Below are 25,171 nucleotides of genomic sequence, written 5' to 3' on the forward strand. Positions count from 1 at the left end.
ACAGGTGCTGAACAATGTTTTTATAATCTCCCAAGCTCTGGCAACTTCCCAAACCCTTGGCTTTCCTACCTCATAACAAGTAAATAGCTATAGTCCATGAAGTGATCTCTCTCTCACTGCAATCCGGGGTGCCCCTAAGAAGCACGTTCTCTAAAGCATGCATTAGAGCAGAGTTGAATTTAAAAAAAAAGTGCAACAGAATGAATCAAGACAAAAAGTATCTCTAGAATACATATGTAGACATGTTTAAGCCATGGTCTGGTACCCGTTTCTAGTTTTCACCTTACTCGCTCCACCTAAATGAGAGCAGGATAGAGTTGGCCAACAAGCATCCAAGAGGCAGAGCCTGACTCCATCACAAATGTGTTAGAGGAAGACATTGGCCAGTGGGGATCACTCCACAAGACAAGAGAATAGCCCCACAGCCGAGGTGAACTTTAATATGCAAGTATGCAAAAGAACCCAGGCAGCGTGGCATTTGACACCAATCCCAATCCCCAGGAAAAACCTCCAGTGTAATAAACAAAAGGGGAGTTAAATCAGGCCGGAACCATCAGGTTTGTGGTTCTGCATCTTTAAATGAGGATTACTCCAAAGGAGATCTCGATTTATCTCTGTTTTGGTCCTGAGCAAACATATCTAGCACCTTTTTGAGGCCAATTTTTTAAGAATGCCTGGGTTGGGTCCCACGGCTGGAATCCTGGAGGGTTGTGTACCATGGGGTGCCGGGTTGGTGGTATGTTGTGTGGCCTTCTGACAGATGATCTCTCAAGTCCATTGTGCAGCCCATTTCCATTGTGTTTTCTAGAAAGTTTGCTAAGTCGTCTGGCTCTTCGATTTCCGAGGATGACCCTCGATCATCAGTATCATCACTACCAGATCTAGCATAACGTACTTAATTCCAGCTTTCTATGGTGAGGACTAAGACCTAGAAGTTCTTACATTTAAACAATGCAGTGGTCATTAAGAGTCTGGCTGTCGCATGACCTCCAGACTCGAGGTGGCGGCCCCACCACCAACAGGCTGGCGGTTGGACCGGTGGGAGCCGCCACAGTCAGACCACCAACACCACCAGGCTGCCACAAGCTGGCAGCCTGGAGGTTCTGGTGGTTTCTCATTCTCCAGGCAGCGCTGCTTTCAGCGCTGCCCTGGGGATTAGGAGTCCCCATTCAACAGCTTTTCCATGGCGGTTCACACTGCCATGGAAAGGATGGGTGACTGGGGGACTCAGGGGTCCCTGAGGGCCCCTGCCCTGCTCATGCACTTGGTATGGGCAGTGCAAGGGCCCCCATGCACAGCCCCATCTCGCATTCCACTGCCTGAATGCCAGTGGAATGTGCAACGGGTGCTGCTACACCCACTGCATCGCCACATTGGTGCTGGCTCCGTTAGGAGGCGGTGTCAATTTTAAGTCCCTTTTCACCGCAGGGCTGGCTGATGGAAATACTACTTCCGTCTGCCGGCCCTGCGGTGAAGTCCTATTAGGGCCGGTGGGGTTCAGGCAGCACAGGCAGAATGAGGGCGGGAAGAGTTTGGCGGACGGCCACCGCCAAACTCTTAATAAACCCCTGTATTATGAAAGACATTGGCCAAAACATGGATCATCAGGCCACAGCATTGATGGGCCTCTGTTTCATTTTGTCATCCGAAATATAACGTTGCTAAGTTGGTGACAATAGAGGAAAGCTATTACAGGCCTGGAAGTGTTTGACAACTGGGAGGGTCTGGTGCGGGTCCTGTATGCCCTGTGGGATTCCAATAGCCCAAATACAGTACTTTGCAACAGAGAAGGTAGGATGCCAGGAACCCAATTGTTAGAAATTGGGTCTCTAGTTGGCAGAGGCATGCATTTGTCCAAGTAGGGAACACAATACTAGTTAGGGTAAGTCAGTTTCTCACCTAAATGGGCCTGTGCTCACCCTCTGGTAGGTTGGCACAGAGCAGTCAGGCTTAACGTAAGAGGTAATATGTGCAGCTTTTGTGCAACACTTAATTACAGTACCACAATGAAACACACCACAAAATGACTCCACATTGGTTTGGAAAAGTAGAAAATATTTATCTTAGTAAAACAAGACCAAAAGAACAAACATCCAATACGTAAAGGTCAAGATATACATGTTTAAAGATTTAGGCCCTCATTACAACCCTGGCAGTAAAGTATGCTGACTGCCGTGCCGACGGCCGCCAATATACCATGTCCGTGGCGGAAATCCGCTACGGTATATTGACCCACACAGAGAAATCCTCCACAATACAGACACCCACACAAGGCCACCACACCAAACGTCAGTGATAAACTGGCGGAAACAAAACTCACACCGTCACGCCAACAGGAACACGCCCACACTATCATGACCCATGAATCAACGCGCGGTCATTCATCCGCGGTAAACCATTGCCGTTACACACCGCCACTCTCAAAATACACCCACACTTACAAAACACAACCACATTGGACAATTCAAAATACACACACCTGACACACATACACACACCACACCCACACACTCATACCACTATAAGACACACACCCACATTAGCCACAACCCCTTACAATGAAAAATTGTGAAGAAGCAGAGAGAGAGAAAAGAAAAGACCACACCAGCATCCAGAGGCACACAACACCATCACCCATACACCATCAATGCACAAAACACCACACACCCCAAAACCTCACCCCACACATCACATCACACATCACCTCACACATCACTCACACCACATCATGGCACCTCAAAGACACCCCAGGTTTTCTGAGAAGGAGCTCAGGGCCATGGTGGAGGAAATCATCTGGGTAGAGCCACAGCTATTCGGATCGCAGGTGCAGCAGCCATCCATTGCTAGGAAGATGGAGCTATGGCGGAGAATTGTCGATAGGGTCAACGCAGTGGGACAGCATCCAAGAGCACGGGTTGACATCAGGAAGAGGTGGAAGGACCTACGGGGGAAGGTACATTCCGTGGTATCCAGACACCAACTAGCCGTACAGAGGACTGGCGGTGGACCCCCACCTCCTCCTCCCCAACTAACAACATGGGAGGAGCAAGTCTTAGCAATTATGCATCTTGAGGGCCTCGCAGCAGTAGCGGGAGGACCGGGCTCTGGTAAGGCAAATCTTTACTAATATATCCCCCACCCTACCTGCATGCCATCACAAACACCTACCCCTACCCTCACACCCATCAACCCGACACCTCACATATACCCCACTATCACAACCCACACATCCCAATACCAAGCCCTGCATGTTACACCAATGCATGGACACCCATCACAGACCTACATGGACACCCATCATTAAAGCATATCCAAGGGAGAGACTCACCCAGGGCACGTAATCACCACTCACACAAGGGCCAAGGCGATATTGCAAGCACAGTAATAGAGGGAAACACACCCATTGCACAAGATGGCACACACAGATTAAATAACAATGCATTTACACCCCAACAGGACCCCTACCCAACGTCACCAGACAGGAGGCGCCAGCCATATCCAGTCCCCATACAGAAGAGGCCCACAGTGATGACATGCAGCTCTGCACGCCTGGATCAAGATGACCAGCCCAGCCCATCAGGGACCTCAGGACAGTCGGTTCCCCTGCCACAGTCCCAAGCCACCACAGAACCTCTCCCATCAGGAAACACCACTGCAGCACCCATCCAGCGGGCCCATGCCACTGTCCCCAGGACATGTCAATCAGCAGTGTGTCCACCACTACAGGGACCCCAGGCAAACTCACTAACCCAAGCAAATCAGGGACCTGGGGTCAGTGGCAGTGGGCACACGGTTCAGGGGACAGAGGCACAGGACAACATGGAAGCTGGGATGACCGCTGTACAACAGGGGGAGGACGGGCCCAGGGAACCCACTCTGCACGAGGCACTCTCAAACATCATGGGAATATACCACCATTCCCAGGAGACCATGGGCATGTTACTGGCCAAGTTTCAGGAGACCCAGCGGCTGCAGGAGGGACAGTACCTGGGGATCAGGGAGGACTTGAAGTCCATTAACACCACCCTGGTCACCATTGCAGGGGTGCTGGCAGACATGGCCAACACCATGAGGGAGACAGTGGCATACCACCGGGCCCCTGACACCAGCCCAACTGATGAACAGCCTTCCACGTCCGCTGGTGCTAGTGGACAGGAGGCCCGCCATAGGACCAACAGGCCACCAGCACCCCACCCCCTGCAGAAGGAGAAGCACCCTGCAAACGGTCCCTACGATCCAGGCAGAAGCCAGAGAACATTGCCAAGACCCCACCAGGAAATAAGACTCTCCAGATTGTCACCCTTCTGTCCCACTCTGTTACCCTGTCCACCTTGAACTGCTATTGCTCCCCTTCCTATGCCCCCTTGGACAATGCACCTGTGATACCACGAGACTGGACTCTACCCTGGACTTTCCTCCACCATCACCCCAGCCCCTTCCACATACTCCCAAACACATTAGCCCATAAATAAACACCCTTGAATCACAAACCAATCTGGAGTCAGTCTGTTCTTTCACAAATGTATAATTACAACATAATCCACAAATATCAATGTAAATGTTCATTTGCTCACACCAATGTATGACAGTTGTTGGGCAGCAGTAAATATAGCAGAAGGCAAAATGAGGTACCCAGATCTGTGAAATGGAAAGCCAAAGTGAAATGTCAGTGTCCATAGGCAGAGGTTAAGAGGCTGACATATACAGTGTCCTACACTAGTCAGATATGAGATGAGCAATGCCAGTCTCTTACCTGTGTGTCACTGGAAGTACTGCATGATGATGTTTGTGCGGTTGTCAATATCTTCTTCCTCTGCCTCCTCTTCCTCACTGTCCACAGGCTCCACAGCTGCCACAAGACCATCATCAGGCCCATCCTCCTGCAGAAAAGGCACCTAGCCCTATCTGTTCGGTGAGTAGTATAGGGAGCCACCTGTTAGATCATGGGTACTCACAAACATTTTCCCAGGGGCCAAAAGATGTGGTCTGTTATGTTTCCGAGGGCCGCAATGAAGTCAGCAGGGTGTGGCTGGGATGGGGCATTGGGGGGGCACTGGTTGTAAGATGGGTGTAGATGAAACAAAGCATATACATGTAGTTGCTGAATTGCACAATGTGAAACCAGAAAACCTTGGATTAATCCCTGGTTCCCCACTTTACCAAATTGCGTGATCCTAAGCAATAGTTTTATTTCTCTTCCCTTCATTATCACATAAACAGGACCTAAAAAATACATGACTTCATGATGTCCACTGTACAAAAACTTCTCCTCTGTTTGATTTTAAAAAAACTGTAATGTTTTATTTGTATAATAGGAACCCATGTCACCCAAAGGGTGCACAAAACAACCTACTTGGCACATTTCACTGTTGGCATTGTCAGGGTAGGGGGAAGAATTGATGTTTGAAAACTACCACTTTTAAAATAATATTTCTCAATCCACTGATATAATCTGATGTACTGAAGTGAAAAGGTTCTGCATATTAATGAAATACACTGTTTAAATTGTGAGACTTTATCATATGTTTGCACTTCGCTGCAAGATTACTTTAAAATGAAGGTGCTCCTAAAGTTAAATGATGCAGGACTTAACAGTCACCTTCTTTTTTTAACACTAATAATGCTTTAAATAAATGCTTGCCTGTTTCTTTAACATCTTTTTTTATTGTTAGCATCTATTAGTGTAAACAGCAGCAGAGTTCTGCTGTGCACCAGGAGTCCACATGTCAAGGTCGAGAGGGCCGCATGTGGCCCCCGGGCCGTACTTTGAGTATCACTGTGTTAGATGGAGGCACTGGAATCTGGCCTTCAGTAGGCCGAACATCCTCTCAATAATACGCCTAGTTTGCCCATGTGCCTCATTATAGCATTCCTCTTCCCTTGTCCTGGCATTCCTCACTGGGGTCAGTAGCCATGAGAGATTGGGTTAACCAGAGTCACCTGCAAATGTCGAGGGATATCTGTTAGACACACACTAACCCTTAGGGACTACCCCATACCCAGACACCTATTCATACTGTGTGGGGACCGTGGGCTCACATATTAGCCACACCTGGTGCCTCTGGAGTTGGCCCATCACATAAGGGATACTGCTATTCCTCAAATTGTAAGCATCATGCACAGAGCGAGGATACTTGGCATTCACATGAGAGATGTACTGGTCTGCCAAACACACCATCTGCACATTCATAGAATGGTAGCTTTTTCGATTTCTGTACACTTGTTCATTTCTGCGGGGGGGGACAAATGCCACATGTGTACCATCAATGGCACCAGTGATGTTGGGGATATGTCCCAGGCATAAAAGTCAGCTTTCACTGTGGGCAAATCCTCTACCTGGGGAAAACGATGTAGCTGCGCATGTGTTTCAGCAGGGCTGACAACACTCTGGTCAACATGTTAGAAAACATTGGCTGAGACATCCCTGATGCCATGGCCACTGTAGATTAAAAGGAGTCACTTGCCAGGAAATGAAGCAATGGCAGGACCTGCACTAGAGGGGGTATTCCTCTGGGATGGCGGATAGCTGACATCGGGTCTGGCTCCAGTTGTGCACACAGTTCTTGGATTGTGGAACGATCAAGTCTGTGGGTGATAATGATGTGTCTGTCTTCCATTGTCGATAGGTCCACCAGGGGTCTGTACACCAGAGAATGATGCCATCTCATCATCTGCCCCAGCGGATGTCCCCTATAGAGGAGAATGGTGAGCAGAGGGTCATGTACCACATAGGTTGCACAAGTGTGTTTTCAGTAATGTGAGTAAATCCGTGTGTAGTGTTGTTTGTCCGTACATCTGTCAAAATGTGCTCGGACACAGTTAGGTGCCATGCCATGTGCCCCCCCGAAATGGTGGCTGCCTGACCTGTAAGGAGGGACAAGGGGAAATGAGGTAACTGCGCTGGCATTGTGCAGCGTCGCTGTGCAATTTAGCATTGGTTATCATTGGGCCCTATTGGTTCCAGGAGCCACTGACGATGTACGCCAGCGGTGACGGTCCGCACCGCCGCGGACGTGACCGCCATTTTCTATCTGTTCACTCACTTGATAGCTGACCTTCAACAGGAGAGGACCTACACTGCAAGTGCTGCTGTGACCTCTGTCTGGAAGCAACAATGGCTGATTTGTCTGGGGAAAGGGTCCCTGTCTTCACCACGGAGGAGTTGGACAAACTGGTGGATGAGGTCCTCCCCCAGTACATGCTGCTCTACGGTCCTCCAGACAAACAGGTGAGTACACTGTGAGCATGATGTGTGAGCAATGGCTGTTTGGAGTGGTGTGGATGGAAGATACATGTGGCCTGCATGTGAGGATGGTGAGTGTATGTGCATCAGGGCATGGGTGGGAACTGGTGGGCAATGATTATGATGGCCTGGACGGGAGAGTAATTTCCTTTCATCCTGTACCTTTCCTCTAGGTCAGCACCCACCAGAAAAAAGGTATTTGGCGTGCCATTGCCAAGGAAGTGCGGTCCCTGGGTGTCTATTATAGACAGAGCACCCACTGCCTCAAGAGATGGGAGGACCTGCGCTGCTGGAGCAAGAAGACGGCGGGGCCCAGCTGGGGCTGGCCTCCCAATGTGGAAGGGGTGCCCGTCGCACAATGGCCCTCCTGATGTTCCGGATCCTGGCGGTGAGGGCATCACAGCAGCCACAAGGGGGTGAGTACAGTGTCATTCAGCTGATTCTGCACGCTTTACGAAGTGTCTGGGTGGGGGATGGGGGCTGTGGGTTCCCCTAGGCCTGGGCGAACTTGGTAGGGAGGTCCCTTGTTAGGCAGGCTCTGAGGCACTTCAACCCCAATATTGTTAGTGGGCATCTACAACTAGTCGGTCCTGTGGGTTCCAGGTGTGCACCAAATGGTGTTAGGCATAGTACCCCATGGGCAGGTGATTTCCCTACTATCTGCTAGTACATGGCCTAGTGCATAGGGATGTTCCCTGTGTGTTGTGTCTGCCAACGGTAGTGGTGTTGCTGGCATTGACCATGTGTCTCCTCTGTCTTTCCCCCATTCTTGTTTTGTCACCCTGTCCTTGTGTGCATTAGCATCATCTGGCGGAGGAGCAGAGAACCCGGCGACGGAGGGAGCTGCATCTCACATGGCCCATGAGGGTGAATCTACAGAGTCTGAAGGCACCAGTGGGATGTGGGGCTAGGGGAGCTCCACGACGGGGACAGGAGGGGACACCAGTGACAGCAACTCCTCCTCTGATGGGAGTTCCCTTGCGGCGGTGGGCACCTCTGTGTCCACCCCAACTACAGGTACAGCCGGCACCCCCCCTACCAGCACTGCCCTCCCAGCAGCCCTTCAGCGTGTTTCCCATGCCGGTTCCCCCAGGAGGGTGGGCATCTACTTCACCCCAGGCACCTCAGGCCCTGCCCCAGTCAGCCCTGCTGCCCTCAGTGAGGAGGCTATTGACCTCCTGAGATCCCTCACTGTTGGGCAGTCAACCATTCTGAATGTCATCCAGGGTGTTGAGAGGCATTTGCCTAGAGGGCATTCTTTCTGGTGTGGCGGCCCCACAGAGAACATTAAGGCTCTGGCCTCAGCTTTGATGGCAGTCATTGTCCGTGTCCAGCCTCCCCCCTCCAAATTCTACTACCCAGAACCAATCCCCTCTACCTCAGCCTATCCCAAGCACACCATCAGACCAGCATGCACACACATCAACACACAAAAGTGGCTCAGGAAAACAGAAGCACCACACATCCCACAGGCACTTACACAAGCAGCATGTAGACACACCAACATCCACTGCCTCCACTGTGTCCCCCTCCTCCACGTCCTCCACCTCCCTCCCAGTCTCGTCTCCACTCACACCTGCATGCATTACATCCTCAGCCACTACCTCCATCACTAGCACGCCCGTCACTACACACCGCTCACGTGCAATCACCACCCCACTACCATTCACACGTCCCCTATGTCCTCTCCCAGTGTGTCTGTAATCCATCATCCCAAAGTACACAAACGCAGGCACACACCCACCCAACAGCCATCCACCTCACAGCAGCCTCCAACCCATGCACCTTCACCCAAACTCAGCGGACGTACACCTCCTACAACCACTACCTCTTCCTCCACTCCCTAGCCCCCTCCATCTTCCCATCCCAGTGTGTCAAAAAAACATTTCCTAGCGAACTTGAACCTCTTCCCTACACCCCCAGTCCTTTCCCTAGGGCCAGGATGTCTAGATCCCAGCCCAGCACCTCAGCCACCAAATCTGCATCCACTGTGGTCCCTGCTACTCCAGTACGGTCTAAGGGGGCACCCGTCAGAGCTGCCAGTGTTCCCTTTTCCACCACCTGAAAAGGTCAAAAAGGGGCCGGCTTCCAGCAGGGGACAGGCACATCACCCACCCAGCAAGGGCTCGCACAAACAGCGATTGGACAGTGCTAAGGTCCCTGCAGCGACTCTCAAGATGGGGAAGGGCCACAAGCCAAAGGGCACATCACCTCTGGGCACGATGTCACCTGGTCAGGGGCTGGTGACCACCAAATCAGTAGAGATGTCTGCCACATGCATCACAGTCCCCACCGCCGCTCCGACCGCCACCTGCACTACCACCTGCACCGCCCCCGCACCGCCACTGCCCCAACGTCAGTCTGCAGCATCCTCCCAAAGGATCATCCATCCGAGGCTGCCAGAGACGGTATGGTCTCTACATCCACCGCAACAGTCACTTGCACCACAGCCAGCACTGGTAGCATCTCCGCCGCAGCCACCGCTGGCTGCACCACCATCAGCACCGCCACATGCCCAGCCAATGCCACTCTGTCGGATGTCAACCCCATCCCCAGTGTGCAGCCGTCAGAGTCTGCAGGTGACGTCCTGGACCCTTGACACGCCACTTGAGACACCACCTCCAGCACACGAACCAGCAATTGGCAGCCAAAGTTGCCACAGGATGGAGTGTGGGTCTGCCTCCATGGAGTATCATGCTACCTGTTCCAGGTACATCGCGTGGCTGAGACACCCACATGAGACGAAGTCAACTGCCACACCCCAGGTGCAGCATTCACTAACACAGTCCTTGGCAGGATGAAGCACTCTGAGCACAAAGCCCCCTCCAGAACCAGTGGAGGCAAGCATCCACTAACACAGTCCTTGGCAGGATGAAGTACTCTGGGCACAAAGCCCCCTCCAGTACCAGTGGAGAAAAGCATCCACTAACACAGTCCTTGGCAGGATGAAGCACTCTGGGCACAAAGCCCCCTCCAGAACCAGTAGACAAAAGCACCCACTAACACAGTCTTTGGCAGGATGAAACACTCTGGGCACAAAGCCCCCTCCAAAACCAGTGGAGAAGCCATCCTTTCGGAGACAGTGGCCTTGCACTCCCCAGGACCAAGCAGTGGGCAACCCACACACTTTAGAGACTTGAGAGACTGTGGCTTTGCACTCCCCAGGAACAAGCAGTGGGCAACCCGCCTTCTTAAGAGACTTGAGAGACTGTGGTTTTGAACTCCCCAGGACCAAGCAGTGGGCAAACCACCCACTTGAGAGACTGTGGCTTTGCACTCCCCAGGACCAAGCAGTGGGCAACCCACCCACTAGAGAGACTTGAGAGACTGTGGCCTTGCACTCCCCAGGAACAAGCAGTAGGCAACCCACCCACTTGAGAGACTTGAGAGACTGTGGCTTTGAACTCCCCAGGACCAAACAGGTCAACCCACCCACCTGAGAGACTGTGGCTTTGCACTCCCCAGGACCAAGCAGTGGGCAACCCACCCACTAGAGAGACTTGAGAGACTGTGGCTTTGCACTCCCCAGGAACAAGCAGTGGGCAACCCACCCACTTGAGAGACTTGAAAGACTGTGGCTTTGAACTCCCAAGGACCAAGCAGTGGGCAACCCACCCACTTGCTAGACTTGACAGACTGTGGCTTTGCACTCCCCAGGACCGAGCAGTGGGCAACCCACCCACTAGAGAGACTTGAGAGACTGTGGCTTTGCACTCCCCAGGACCACGCATTGGGCATGGAAGCCCCTCGAGGAGCAGTGGCGTTGTACCATCACCCGGCTGAGGTGCACCCCCACCCCTTTCCCCTGAGGTGCCTGGTTTATATTTCGACCTGATGCCCCTGCAGTGTTCTCTCCGTTTTGAGGCAGGTGTCATGTGTGTGCTTCGCCCATGGTTTTTGGGAACACTGGTCCTCAAACATTTCATGGGACAGTGTACGGACTTGTGTACTTGCTGTAAATGTTTGTGAATACTGATTATTTGCTGTTCTCTTGGGCTATCTGATTGTTCGAATATTAAACTAGTTAAATTCATTTCATTTTGTCCTTGCGTTCTTCCAGGGGGTGACGGGGTATATCTGTGATGTTATTGTATATGTGTGTGTGTATGTGTGTTGTTGTGGGTGGGGGATGGGGTGTTGCATTTTGCGTGTGTGTGTCAATCTCTTTTCCCTCCTCCTCTCCACTGTGTGCTAGGTGCAGTACTCACCGTCGTCGCCTTCTTTCCAATTCGTGGTGTATTAATAGATACCTTAACATGGGCAGGACCTGTAACTCGGGCTCAATGGCGTCCTGGTTCTTCGTTGAGTGTTGAGAGGTGAGTGGTTTCTTTCTGTGTACTATTTCCACCGTGCTTTTGATGGCATTGGTACCGCCCCGGAAAAGCTGGTGGATTGGTGCCTTGTAATAGTGTGAGCGGTACATTGTCTTCCGCCTGTCTGTTGGTGGTGACCGCTGCGGTATTTGTTGCTACCATCGTGGTGGTCGGAGTGTTAAAGTGGCTGTCTGTGTTGGTGGTTTCCGCCATGGTCGTGGTTCAATTTTTTTAACTGCCGGACTGTTAGTGGTATTACCGCCACCTTAACACCGACCGCCAGGGTTGTAATGAGGGCCTTAATGTGAAAGTAGTGTTTACAAGTCACTAGCAGTCAAAAGGTTACTAGAGGTTGTAAAGAAACGGTGCAAACCCAAAGTTCAGGCTGACCGTATTGGAGTGCAGGCCAGCTACAGAACCCACTCAGGACGTGCTGAAGCAGTACCTTTGATGGAGCATCACTCATCTATGGCGATGCACCAATCAGTTCATCCCCTTCCATCCTTTCAGGCACACCACAGAGACAGATGTTGTCCCACCTTGACCTGTCCTCTAAGTTGGTGATCTTCCTCTGCATTCGGGATATCAGTGCTACAGTCTGGTGTTATGATAAACATGTGATACACATTATCCAAGCATCTATCAGGTGCAATCTAATTAAAGATGCAGGTTTTTAAACCTGACGGCCTTAGGGTGGTCATCCCCCAACATTTTGCCTGCCTCTCTCCATTTTTCTGATCTTGTTTTTGCTGGTTTTAGGACTTTGCACACTTTACCACTGCTCACCAGTGCTAAAGCGTGTGTTCTCTCCCCTAAACATGGCAACATTGGCTCCTTCTGAATTGGCATATTTAATTTACCTGTGAGTCCCTAGTAAAGTCCTCTGTATGCAAGGCCAAGGGCCTATAAATTAGATGCTAATAGTGGGCCTCTAACACTGACTGTGCCACCACATGAGTAGCCCCCTAAACATGTCTCAAACCTACCATTGTAAGGTCTCTGTGTGCAGTTTCACTGCCACTTTGATTTGGCATTTAAAACTGCTTGCCAAGCCTTAGACTCCCTCTTTATTTCATATAAAACACTCCTAAGGTAGGCCCTAGGTAGCCCGCAGGGCAGTGTGCTATGCAATGACAGGACATTTATTTGTAAGTTTTACATGTCCTGGTAGTGAAAAACTCCCAAAGTCATTTTTCACTACTGTGAATCCTGCTTCTCTTGTAGACAAACATTGCAAATTTCTTTATATACTTTTAAGTGGTGATTTCTGATCTGAAAGGTGTGGCATTGTCATGTTTGATATGGCTGGAATGGTAGTGAGGAACCCTGTTTTCTGGGGAAGTTGGATTTGACATTATTATTTTAGAAGTGTCACTTTTAGAAAGTAGGCATTTCACTGCACTTACTGCTCTCTGTGCCTTACAGCATGTCTTCAATCCACATCTGGTCTATGCTGGTTGACAGCTACCCTTGTGCATTCCACCCAGACAGCCATAAATACACATCACACTGCATACTGATGGGTCTTCTTGGGCAGGAAGGGTGGAGGGGCTCTCACATTTCAAAGACTAGTTGCCAGCCCTCACACACAAAGGACCAATAACTCCCCCCACAGATCTCCATTTTTAAAATAAATATTTTTATTAAGCATATACGAGCAGGTACGATATTAGAGCATTGAAATTACAAATCAAGATTATAAAATATTCATAAAGATCAGTACAGTGCAGCACTTCTTTTACATCGTAGTAATCGTGTAGTAATTCATGAAGACATGTTAAATCATTGTACATTGAATTGGATTGCATTCTGAATCAAACTGAGGATGAAGAAGTCTTTTCCCACACAGAATGAAACATCTGTGTGGCCCCAGTTCTTCGTGCATACAGAAGTTTTTTACCTTGGACTGATCTCATTTTCTTTTCCCAGTGAACATATGATGGAGGTTGAGGGGGATCTTCCATTGTTGTAAGATCAGGGATTTCGCAACCAATGTTGCACTAAAGAAGTATCCTGGGATGATTAGATATTCCAAAAAGTGCCCCCACGGTTCTGGTTTTAGCGCTACCTGAAGTTTCAAACTAATTGATTGGAAAATTTGGACCCAAAAATTGGTAACAACAGGACAAAGATAGCTGTTGCTTGAAATTGATGGAACCATCTTACTAAGTTGCACAGGAGTATAGTAGAACATCCACTTTGTGAATAATGATATTCTTTTAAAATTCACCCCTGTTAAGGCTTTGGAGGAATAGTTATTATAGTGCTTCCATGTCTGAGGATAAATCACACAAGCTGTAGCAGCTGCTATTCTGCTTAGTGCAGAAGGAAGAGCTTTAGCTGGTAATTCTTCTAGAAGGATACTGTACCAGTGACCGGCGTCTGTCCATTTCTGACCCCACATGGCTTGTGTAATTCTGAAAGAGAGTGAATCAGCTGAATACTGACCTACAGAACCCATTGATTGTATGAAGTGATGTATCTGGAAATAAGGAAAGCTTACGCGTGCTGGAATAGCTAGATTGCTAATTTTGAGTTGTGCCCATGATATGACACTATATTCTGCTAGGAAGTCCTGCAGCTTTCTCAACCCCAGATTTTCCCAGTCATTTAGAACTTTGGTAGCGAGAGGAAGCCCTAATGCAACCGCTTCTCTTAGGGGAATAGTTTGATTGAACCGAGTAAAATTAAAGCTTTGTTGGAGTTCTACACCTCTGGACCAGAGAAGGTTTGGGATCTCATATCTGGTAAGTTTCGGGAGCCATGGCATTTTAAGAAATTGAGATAGATGAATGTTGTTTTCAAGAAGCATCTGTTTCAAATAGAAGTTCGAGTCAACATGGTATGTTGACGCAGCATCTACAATCCAATCTATGTAGGTCGCCTCATAATACTTTTTAAAATGAGGTAAAATGAGGTAAAGCTTGACCTCAGTCCTCTATAGTCAGCTGAACTGTCTCCAGTCGAGTGTGTGGTTTTTTATTTAACCAAATAAATTTGCGTACATTACATTAAGATCCTTGAAAAACTTTTGGGGATCCTTGATCATAATGTTTGAAAACGCAAATAAGAGTAGAGGTAGAATCATCAGTTTGATCAGGGAAAGCAGCCAATTATCGTTAACAGTGATTTCTGCCATTTAAGCATCAGAGCCTGCGCATTCTTAAGAGTGGGGAGATACTAGATTGAGTAGAGGTCAAACGTGTTTTGAGTGACATAGATGCCAAGATATCTGACACCATTATTACAGCTGCTTTGATTTTATTCGTAGAATAATAGTCAATTGCCTGGAGCAGGAAGTTTATGATACTGGAGATAAATATTCCTGGGAGAAACCCACACTGGTCATGTTGAATAAGACCCAGGGCTAGGGGTGTAATGCAAGCTGACCAAAATAATCTTATAGTCATTATTAAGAAGACTAATAGGGAGATAAGAACCAGGTTTTTCTCCAGGCTTGTCTTTCTTAAGGAAGCTGACAATTACTGCCCGGGTAAATGAACTAGGTACTTCTTCTACATTAAGCATTGCATTAAAGAGTGCAGCTAGGGTCGCTGCAATCTCCTCAGACAGAATTTTGTACAACTCCACAGGAAGACCATCCTCCCCCCGGCATCTTTGCCATTTGGAGAGTTACTAATGGCTTCTGATACCTCTAATTTAGTGGTAGGCTACAGCAGTGCAGATTGGAGCTCTTGATCAAGACTCAGTAGAGAGACTGATTCAAGATATTTGTCAATGACCTCATTGCATGTAGCTGACTTCGGAGTATAGATATTTGTGTAGTGAGCTAGAAACACCTTCAAAATCTCTTTGGCCTGGTCGACCATGCGCCCCTGGCACTCGTCAAAAATGGATTTAATTAAGGAAGCATTCTGATGTTTTTTAATATAGTGCACCAAATATTTACCTACATGCTTGCTCTCTTCATAGTATTGCTGAAAACAGGTATTATGATTAACAATCTCTTGTTCTAGGAAAAAATTGTTCAATTGGGTTTTAGCATCATGGAGGCGAGTCATTGACTTGTGATCACTGGGTGACTGATGAAGGCGCATGACGTGACTGTTGTTTACTTTTTCCTTCTTGGCTTTTCTAGAAAAGGCATTAAAAGCTATGGCTTCCCCTCTAATATGTGCCTTACATCTCTCCCAGATAGCAAAGATAGAGACAGTTGCTTAATTTCTGATTAAAAATTCAGCAACTGGAGAGTAGAGATCCAGCTTTGAGAGTAGAGATCCAGCCTTCATTGGTTAATAAAGATTTGTCTAAGACCACCTGTTTTTTTTTCATGCTGATCAGGGGAAGATAGTTGAACCAATGGAACGAAGTGATCTGAAAAGGGGTTGGATATTATGTCAGAGCTTACTCTATCCCAAGAATGAGATACTAAGAAGATATCTAAACTTGATTCTAAGTTAAACCTTTTTGAAAAAACAGTTATAACATTGATCTGGTGGATTGTCAAGCCACCAAGGATCCTGTAGAGCCAGATCGCAGATAAATGTTGTCACAAATCGGTGTGCTCACGGCTTGTTTTGTGACAAATATTTACGGGAGGCATCAAGATTCATATGTTGAATATTATTAAAATCACTGCCGACTACCAAGAGGCCAGGAAGTGTGCTCAAAAGGTCATGGAGACTTTGCACAGAAGTAGTTTCATCTTCTATGGGACCATAGAAGCTTGAAATGTGCATTAGTTGTCTTCCTACTTTTACGCTAACTACTATCCAGCTTGCTTGAGAATCACGATGGACCTCGAGAACTTCTCCTTGGAAGTCCAGAGTGAACAGAACTGCCTGTTAAGGATGGTCACTCTAGTAGAGGCAAAAAAGGAATTAGAAATGAAGTTCGGGATGTTAGGACAATTTGCCTATTGTTTAAAATGAGTTTCCTGTATGTAATAGAATCACCAGGGTCTGGAAGGATCTTAACCAATTGAGAATTGCTCTGAATGTAGGTGAATTTGTTCAGCCCATTTCATTGCATGAAGCAATCTTGAAGAAACCAGAGGAGTACGTACTGGCTTGACTATCACTCATTTAGTAGGAATATAATAGTTTTTGAGAGCCTGTTGCCACTGGACCTGGTCTTGCAACCTAATAGAAGAGTACAAAGTGTATTGTTGAAGATTTTGTATCCTCAACGTACCATTTTTTCTCAGCACAATCATTCTAGACCATGAGTTTCTAGTTTTCTTCACCCGCCTCAATGCAAGGTCCCAGCTGCCAAGTGCTCCCACCCCGCATTTCTGGATTGAGAGCTCTCCTGTTTGATGCCCTGCTGCCCCCTTCTCCCTGACTTTGCTGGAAGGACTTTGCCTTCCCCCAAAATGACTTTCAAGGGCTTGGGCTGAGCTTGCCTCCTGTTTAAGAAGTCTCAGCGCAATCAAAGACTTCACAGGAGGGGGAAAATGCACTGCACTGAAAAACTGACCAAATGCCTAGAAAAAATGATGCATTGGCTGGAGAATCAATGCAGCTCCTGTATAGCGGCTGAAAAATCTCTGCAGCGTCTCCCGAATCTACAAAGCGTCTGTTTCATCATCGCAGCGCGTTTTGGATTTTCCACTCATTGTTCCTGGGCATCAAAATATTCTCACTCCACAGTAAGAAGCCAAGGCTACACACCTGGAAATCGACGCATCACCTTGCCCGTAAGGAAAGAAATGATACAAGACCTCCACCGCGCTGGAAAATCAATGCATCACTTTTCTTTCCGACACATCACCTCCTCTGTGGCACTCTGCATTGTTATTTTTGACACATCCCAGGTACTTTGTGCTAAAAAGATACAACCATTGATTCCTATGGATTAAGACTCACCTAAAGCTCTAAAAAGTGATAGCTTGACTTGTGCATATTGGATTCTTGTAGGGTTCATCCTATTTTATTCATATAAATATCTATTTTTCTAAACTGATGTGTAGTACTTTATCTGGTGTTTTCAGTGAGTTACTGAATGAGTTATTGCACAAGTACTTTACAAATTGCCTTGTAAGTCAAGCCTGCCTGTTTTGTGCCAAGCTACCAGAGGGTGAACACAGGATAATTTAGGTTGGATTGCAACTTACCCTGACTAGGACTGTGGTCCGTACTAGGACAGGGTGCAGACGTCTGCCAACTAGAGTCCCAATTTCTAGCAAGGTTCATAAAATCAGACCAAAGTGATTTAAGGTCAATAACCTTCTGAGTCATGTGATGTCTAATGCTGTGATTTTCAAGCTCATGGCAGTCACCTCTTTAAGTACTGTGGCCAGCTACGTCCGTCATTGCAGTGGGCTTAGTAGCTGACTGTGATGATTCCCCAGCCAGAGCCTCTACAAAAATAGCTTCCAGGAATATTTTGTGTACACTATATGGACAGGGTACACATCAAGTCTTGACAGTATAAGCCAGAGTTAGTAAGTTCTCAGTGGGGGATAAAAAGATCAAGATCAAGACATCCGACCATCCCCAAGATCAAGAGGTAGCAAACTCAGCAGTAGGGTTCACTTCCTCCCCTCGTGTTCAAGGCAGCCTAGTTTGACAGGACCAGTTTTTGCCACTTAGATGTTACACGAGGGGGCATGACAACTTCTAGCCATGCCTCAGTGACAGGTGTCTTACTGTGTGTTCAGATGGGGAGGATCAGCCAGTGTGACGCTTGTCCATGGTTATGTCAGACCTCCCTGTCTATATCCTAACAGGAGTCTATTTGCCAGAAGAGTCGTCCCAGCAGGCCTGTGCAGGCCCCAGTCCGAGGGAGTCTCTGCCACAGCATGCTGAGAGCAGGGCATTGTGCTGTGGCTCGAGCTGCAATTCAGTTTAGGTGTGCCTGGAAGGAGAAAAAAATACACAGAGTTGCAGGAGATACATAGAGGAGGATGACCATACCGAGTGGGTGTTCACACTGCTCCAATATGAGTCTGGCTCTGTCCCTCTCACCCACGGGCAAGGTGGGTAGGATCAGTTGAATGTTGCTGCCTGGGTCTCTCATCGTAAAGTCAGTTGTAGTGCCTGAAGCACATGGACCTTCTGCACCTTCCTCAAAGGAAAATGCAGAGAGTGACTGCAAGCCACTGCCCTTGTGTCTCAAGATCCACCCTGCCAGGAAAGAGCCATAACAGCGTAGGCACAGTACATACTGGTGACTCAACCGGGTGTGCAGATGTCAGTGATCCACAATACTGCAAAACCATGCAGTGGGGAAGGGGCAAAGGGAAAGTGAGTAAGAACACGTAATTCCTTCTCTGTGGGTTTTTGGACATGGCCCCCGATTTCTGTGTGAAAGTCCACCCTCTGACTACGGGAATCTTAGCTGGTTAGGCCTCTGCGTGAAAGAGCTTTTCAAAGCCATAATTTCGGTTCATGGTTAACCTCCACTTCCCTCTCCGACTATATCTGTATGATATTGTCTTTTTTGGACAGTACCTTCTGTATGGATTACGTCTTAATGCTCATCTAAAGTCAATGACGGATTAAATTATTTGAACGTTATATTAATGACACACTTTTTTGGGACAATGCACAGTGTGTAGGTGACTTCCATGCTAGCGATTCCCTGGTTTTAGATAGAGTTTCAAATGTTGCTTTAATCTATCCAACACTAGAAAGACATTGTTTGTTTAATACTAGCAAGTTAATTTATCCATTATCTAATAATAATCTAAATTGCTTCACTCTATGCTTGTAAGAGGCTTAAGTAGTTTTTATATCAAGACCAACCCTAAATTTTCATAAACATGTTTGCTTCCCTTGTCTCAGTTCGTAATTGGGATTTTATCAGGAGGAAATTGAAGCATGCCAGTCCTATCAGAATTACTGGGATGGAGTATTGGCAAGACATCGTCAAGCATTAATTTAACATAAGGCAGAATATTTGATTATCTACTTAATCTAGTACCGTACTGTATATGTGTTATTTTTCTTCAACTATTATTAGAAACCTCACTTTTCCACTATTTTCTCATTAATCTAGCAACAAATTAACAAATAAAAACAAAAATAAAGCAGATAAATTCAGCGACCTGAAGCCCATGTCATCTAAGGCTTCAAAGTGTCCACTTCAAAATGAAGGACTTTATTGTCACAGTAATTTAAAACACTGAGTCTATCACCCTACAAGAAAATAAAAGGTATGTGATGGCATAATGGGGACAAAAGAGTAAAGTAAGAGAGGAATAGGCCAGGAATAGTGACTCATATATCCAGTACAAACTGAGGTGGTTAAAAATGTCACTCCGCTCATGGAATTGGCAGAATATAGTCACTCTGCATTAATCTTGTAACAAATGTAATCAGTGTGCTTGCCATAGGCCTATATGTGTTCTCTGTTGTCCATGTCTTTGTCCTTGGTGTCCATGTGCCATGAGAGACATTTTGTGTAGACATTGTGTTCCTTTACTTCTACTTATCAAAGCCATGGTCTAGGGACATTGATAGAAGAAGCCTATGCCTTTTCATCCTGATATGAGTTAAATGCGTGTGAGGATGATTGTAGTATGTATGTACAGTCTTTTCTTCATGAATTATTTCAGTAATGTCCTTTGACTCCTATAGGATTTTTGATAGACTCTAGGGAGACACCAATAATATTTATTTCAATTATTTGATATTTCCCTGCAACCCCTGGCTGCCATAGGCACACACCAGCAATCATTTTGTAGGGATTGTTACATTTGTCCCTGCACACACTGCTTGCCATAAGTGTCTAGTCATAGGCGCACACCAGAAATAATTAAGGACTATTCCATTTTCCAACTGTACCACCTGCCTGCCACAGGCATGTCATAGGCACACACCAGCAATAATTGTTGCAAGCATTACTCCATTTTCCCCCTTCACCACTCGCCTGCAATTGGTGTCTCATAGGTGCATACCATCAATATTTTTTTAAGGATTATTCAATTTTCCCCTGCATCCCCAACCTGTCGCAGGCATCTCATAGGCCTTAGAGGCCTATAAAGTAAACATGCTATTTGTATGTTATTGAAATATAATGTACGGTGTGGAATGCATATACTATTGGTAATTATTTGTGATGTCACTAAAGAATATTGGTTGCAGATTCAAACTGAAAATGCATTGTTTTTACTGATTTTTTTGTTCTAATTTGTTTGCTTTTAGGTGCACAAGAGACGTCAGCACACACAGTACAGTCAGACAAAAGGCGGGCAGTGACACACACCACTGAGTCCTTATTCTGCATCCACTTGTACAGCTAAAAGGCAACTACCAGAGCTAAGAAAGAACTTGAAGATGTTCCTAAAGAAGGGTGTTCCTGCTAAGAAAATGACCAGTGAAAAAAAGAAAAAGGATATTGCCACCACTGGGGTGCCACCTTCCACCTTTTTCTGGAAATGGCATGTACATTCTGCACCCTCCTATAGGCAGCAAAAGGCTGAGAACAGCACTCCCACATTATCAACAGCACCACCCCAAAAAAGGCTAAGCCCAAACCCATGTCACCATGCAGTGCAGCCACTGCAGTCTGGTGACGACCATTTGGACTGAACTGGATTTATTTCAGCTGCAAAGTACCCAATAATTGCACGAAAGGTGACAACAGGAGCCACAGCCAGCAGCAGTTCTTCCTAAAGTAGGAACAAACAGATGGGTGAGCTTTCTGCTGAGCAAGATGTTGGTTTTCAATCATTGGCTTCAAGCTCTCTAGCAAGAAAAAGAAAGAGCTCGCTATCATTGTTTACGAGCCAACCTTCTGATGATCTGGTCATCAATTGGACCCCGGCCGAGTCTGAGATCCACCCTAAAGACAAGGGAAAGGGAAGTTCCTGAAAGATTCACGATCATGGAAAGTGGCAGTTATTATGACAAGCCAGTGATTGTCAGTATGGAGGGCACCTCAGAAAACACCAAGATGACCCTTACTATTCAACCTGCTCAGAGGGATGTGGTTCGACCACCACCAGCTTCTGTACTTGTAGGACCTGTATCCACCACTACCACAGTTGAAGTATGCCCTACAGGGAGTCAAATGACACAGCACCTACCTCCACTTTTTTCAACTATGGGAGTGGCACACTAAAAAAGTTCTCCTACCCAGCGTGGGATTTCTTTACAGTTAGCAAGCAGGAGGATAACATTGCAATGTGATCCTTTTGCCACATAAGTGTTCATCGAGATAAGCCAGGTTTACACTACAGTGCTGCAGGCCAAGTGCCCTATATGAAAAAACATTACTCAATCCAATAGAAGATAGGTGCTGGCGGTGGTGATGAGAGAGGGTAAGCAGCTAAGCTCACAGTAATAGAAGAAGATGGTGATGGCATTACACAAATCAGCCCTGTCCCCTGCAGTGTGCCAGAATCACCTTCATAAGCAACCTCTGAATGGTAGAAGACTCAGATGCAGATACCTCCACCACATTCAGTGATTGCCCCAAGACACAAAATGAGTCTACCACGTCCTGGTTCCCTCTGGAAGTCACCTGCATCAGTGGCACCAGAAAAGAAACAAAATCCTTGCTATTGGTATGGGCAGGTTTAGGTAGAAGGGGCCCTAAGAACGCAACCACCCAGCAACACATTTGTACAAAGAGAAACCGGCTAAAATGTTAGCTTTGTACCTCCTCCCTTTTTGTAGAAGGAGTGGCACTTTTAGAAGTTAGATTGGCCCATCTGCCTGAAATGGAAGGTTAACATATGCATCTATTTTGCCAGAGTTAGTGTTCCACCACTCCATCATAATATGCTACAATTGGTTGGCCAAGCTATGCAGCAGAGTGCTTTTCACACTATCCACTTGATGATAGACACATGGACCAGTTGCCAAGCAATTGATAACATCTGTATCACTGCACACTGGACCGTTGTACAAGGGTGCCTGTGTTGGAGCTAGGCTGCCCTAATGACAAGATCAAAAAGGGAAAGCACAGGAATGCACACTATTGAATTATTATGGTGCATTCCTGCCCTTTCCCTGTGACACAGGGCAACACAGCAAAGTGAATTGCTGTGCTGCCCTGCATTGTTAAACTCGTAAGTATGCCCCTTGGTGTCTGGCTGTGCAGCCCTATTTATCCACATGTATGATGTGGAGTTTGAACAGTGTGCATAGAAGAAGTCTTCCTACTCACTTAAAGGACATAAAGACATTGTCTCTCATCCCTATCCGTCTTTTTTCATTCCCTACATGGGCTGCCACTAAAGATCATTTATTATACAAGACTGCCATTGTTTGTTACTCCCATGGGAAAAGAGAAGATACAATATATGTACACCACACTTGAAACAGGTAACTAATCGCACGAATGAGTGATATTGAGTGATCAATGGTTCCTGTGGCGGCTGGGAGAGTATTGGTAAACTAATTTATAAACTTAGTTTGTAATGTTTGGGGCCCAATGGAAGATTCTGCCTGAATGACTACCTTGCTTTCACACTTCATTATAATTACTACAAAGTCCACTCTTTTCCTGTGCTTCTTTTTTCAGGTTCTTCACGATAGTCAGTTTAGTTAGCAACACTACACAAAATGCTCAAACTTTTTTGCTCTTCTTGTTCAACAGCACTACAGGAATATCTGAATCTCATTTGTGTCAGGACTTAGAGAAAGGATGTGACTACCCCAAGGCCTTCAAGCCAGTCTGATGGACTGGAGAGAGGTATGTTGATTTTGGAAATGGTGAGCAGTGTGCTGGCTCAAATGTCAAACTTCTCTAATTAACAGGTTGTGGTCTGGGGGACTGTCACTGAACACATCATATGATAGGTGCACACAGCTAAATGTTATGACAATTGACCTTGTGAGATTCATCATCTAGGTACATGCAACTACCTGTATGGAATTGGCGGTAAAAATGTGTTCTTACTCCTCAGTTAATCACACATGAATGTACCAGCCTATGCTCTGCCCTCTTGACACTCCTACACCATGAAGCTTACCTTCAAATTGACTTAAAGATATTGACAATTACTTTTTTGCATTCCACTGGCCTTCTCTTCTGCATGAAAGCTCCATAACATTACTCTTTATGGGACTTGTTCAGACCTGACACCCAAGACTGACAATCTAAGAAAGAAAAGGCAGCTGCTCCCTCCAGCTTGGCATTGATATACAGTATCATTTTTCTTGTCTTAACAACAACAATTTGTAGAGCTTTGTGGGCTTTCCCTAGTTTGTATTTTTCAATTCTAGGTAACAGAACAATTAGATAACTTGAGACTGTGGGGATTACGAACTATTTGCATTTAGTAACTGATCATTGCCATTCCTCAATTTCCTTCCACTATACTTGTGATGATGATGTGCTGTTCATTGACTTGATGAATGTTGTCTTTGTCTCATCCTTCCTTAGCTCTGTGTTTCCATCCATTCATTGAAGCCCTTAACCATTGTCCCCTAAGTTGTTTGATCTAAGTGAGGTGTGACTTATTAATTTACACCATGCATGGAGCTCACACTTGGGGAGGGGCTGATGTGCTTAACGTGATGCCAACTCATTGTTATGGTATCCTCTTAAACAATATCCAACACCAGCCCTACCTCCCACCCAGGCATGAACGGGACAACATCATCATAGTGGAGACTCTTAGGGCCTGATTTAAAATCCAGCGGACAGATTATTCCATTACAACAGTGACAGATATCCCCATCTGCTTAAATCTAAATCCCATTCTATTCCATGGGAATATGCATTGCAGATTTCATCATGCCATAGCACAAGCACATTTCACTGTCTGCACTGCTGTGCTGAATTTAACTGGACTGAAGTTTAAGTGGTGAAATGCTGTGGGCAGGGACTGGAAGTGATGAGCAAGATATCTGCCTTACTTAACAAATACTGTATTGTTAGTAGGAAAGGAAGGAACTTTTCACTTGTCAGTGCCACCACTGGGACTTCTCCCTTTACCTGCTAGGCCTCCTCTGATGCCACTGTCTAGCTGCTGCTGATGACGGCACTGGCGGATCTGGTGGTCTGTGCGGCAAGAGAAAAATATAATGCACCTTTTTTAGATACCAGATTAGTCACCGAAGTAATTATTCATTTTGCACAAGGTACAACAGCAATACCTCACTACAGTTAGGTTAGCTTTCTCAGTATCAAACATCAAAGGTGTCACTTTGGGAGGATTTTTATTGGTTGATAACATTTTAAAAACAAGGCTGTCATTGAGTAAACCAAACCTTTTTTCTCCTAATGGAAGCATAAGGCTATGAAAGGATAATACTCAAATGCAATGAAGGGGCGTAAGGGAATACAAAGGACATATGGTATTGGTTGGTAATAATATCTCGTTCTAGCCATGCTGCACTGTCATGGAAACTGCTAGTATAAGACCACATAGGAGGTCTATGACTGCTCTATTTCTGTCCATGCACTTTTTGACTGTTGGATTAAGAAAGCCTTCTAAACCAACATGTTTAGTGAATACTTGGACCGGTGATACTCTTAACGTAACCAAAAATCAGTTCCCTTAACAGTACTACACAAGACATGTAAAAAAAGGGTGAGAGAAAACTTTCTAAAATGGGAGTAGAAGAAAGCTACAGACAGGAGAATGTCAGCTGCAGAAGCAGGAAATATAAAAACACAGGAAAATACAAGGATGACAATTATTAGATGGGGGGGTTGAAAAAACGTAAATAGTTTTGCTAGTGGGAATACAAAG

The sequence above is a fragment of the Pleurodeles waltl genome, chromosome 1_1 (assembly GCF_031143425.1).
Source record: "Pleurodeles waltl isolate 20211129_DDA chromosome 1_1, aPleWal1.hap1.20221129, whole genome shotgun sequence".
In the NCBI taxonomy this organism is placed as follows: Eukaryota; Metazoa; Chordata; class Amphibia; order Caudata; family Salamandridae; genus Pleurodeles; species Pleurodeles waltl.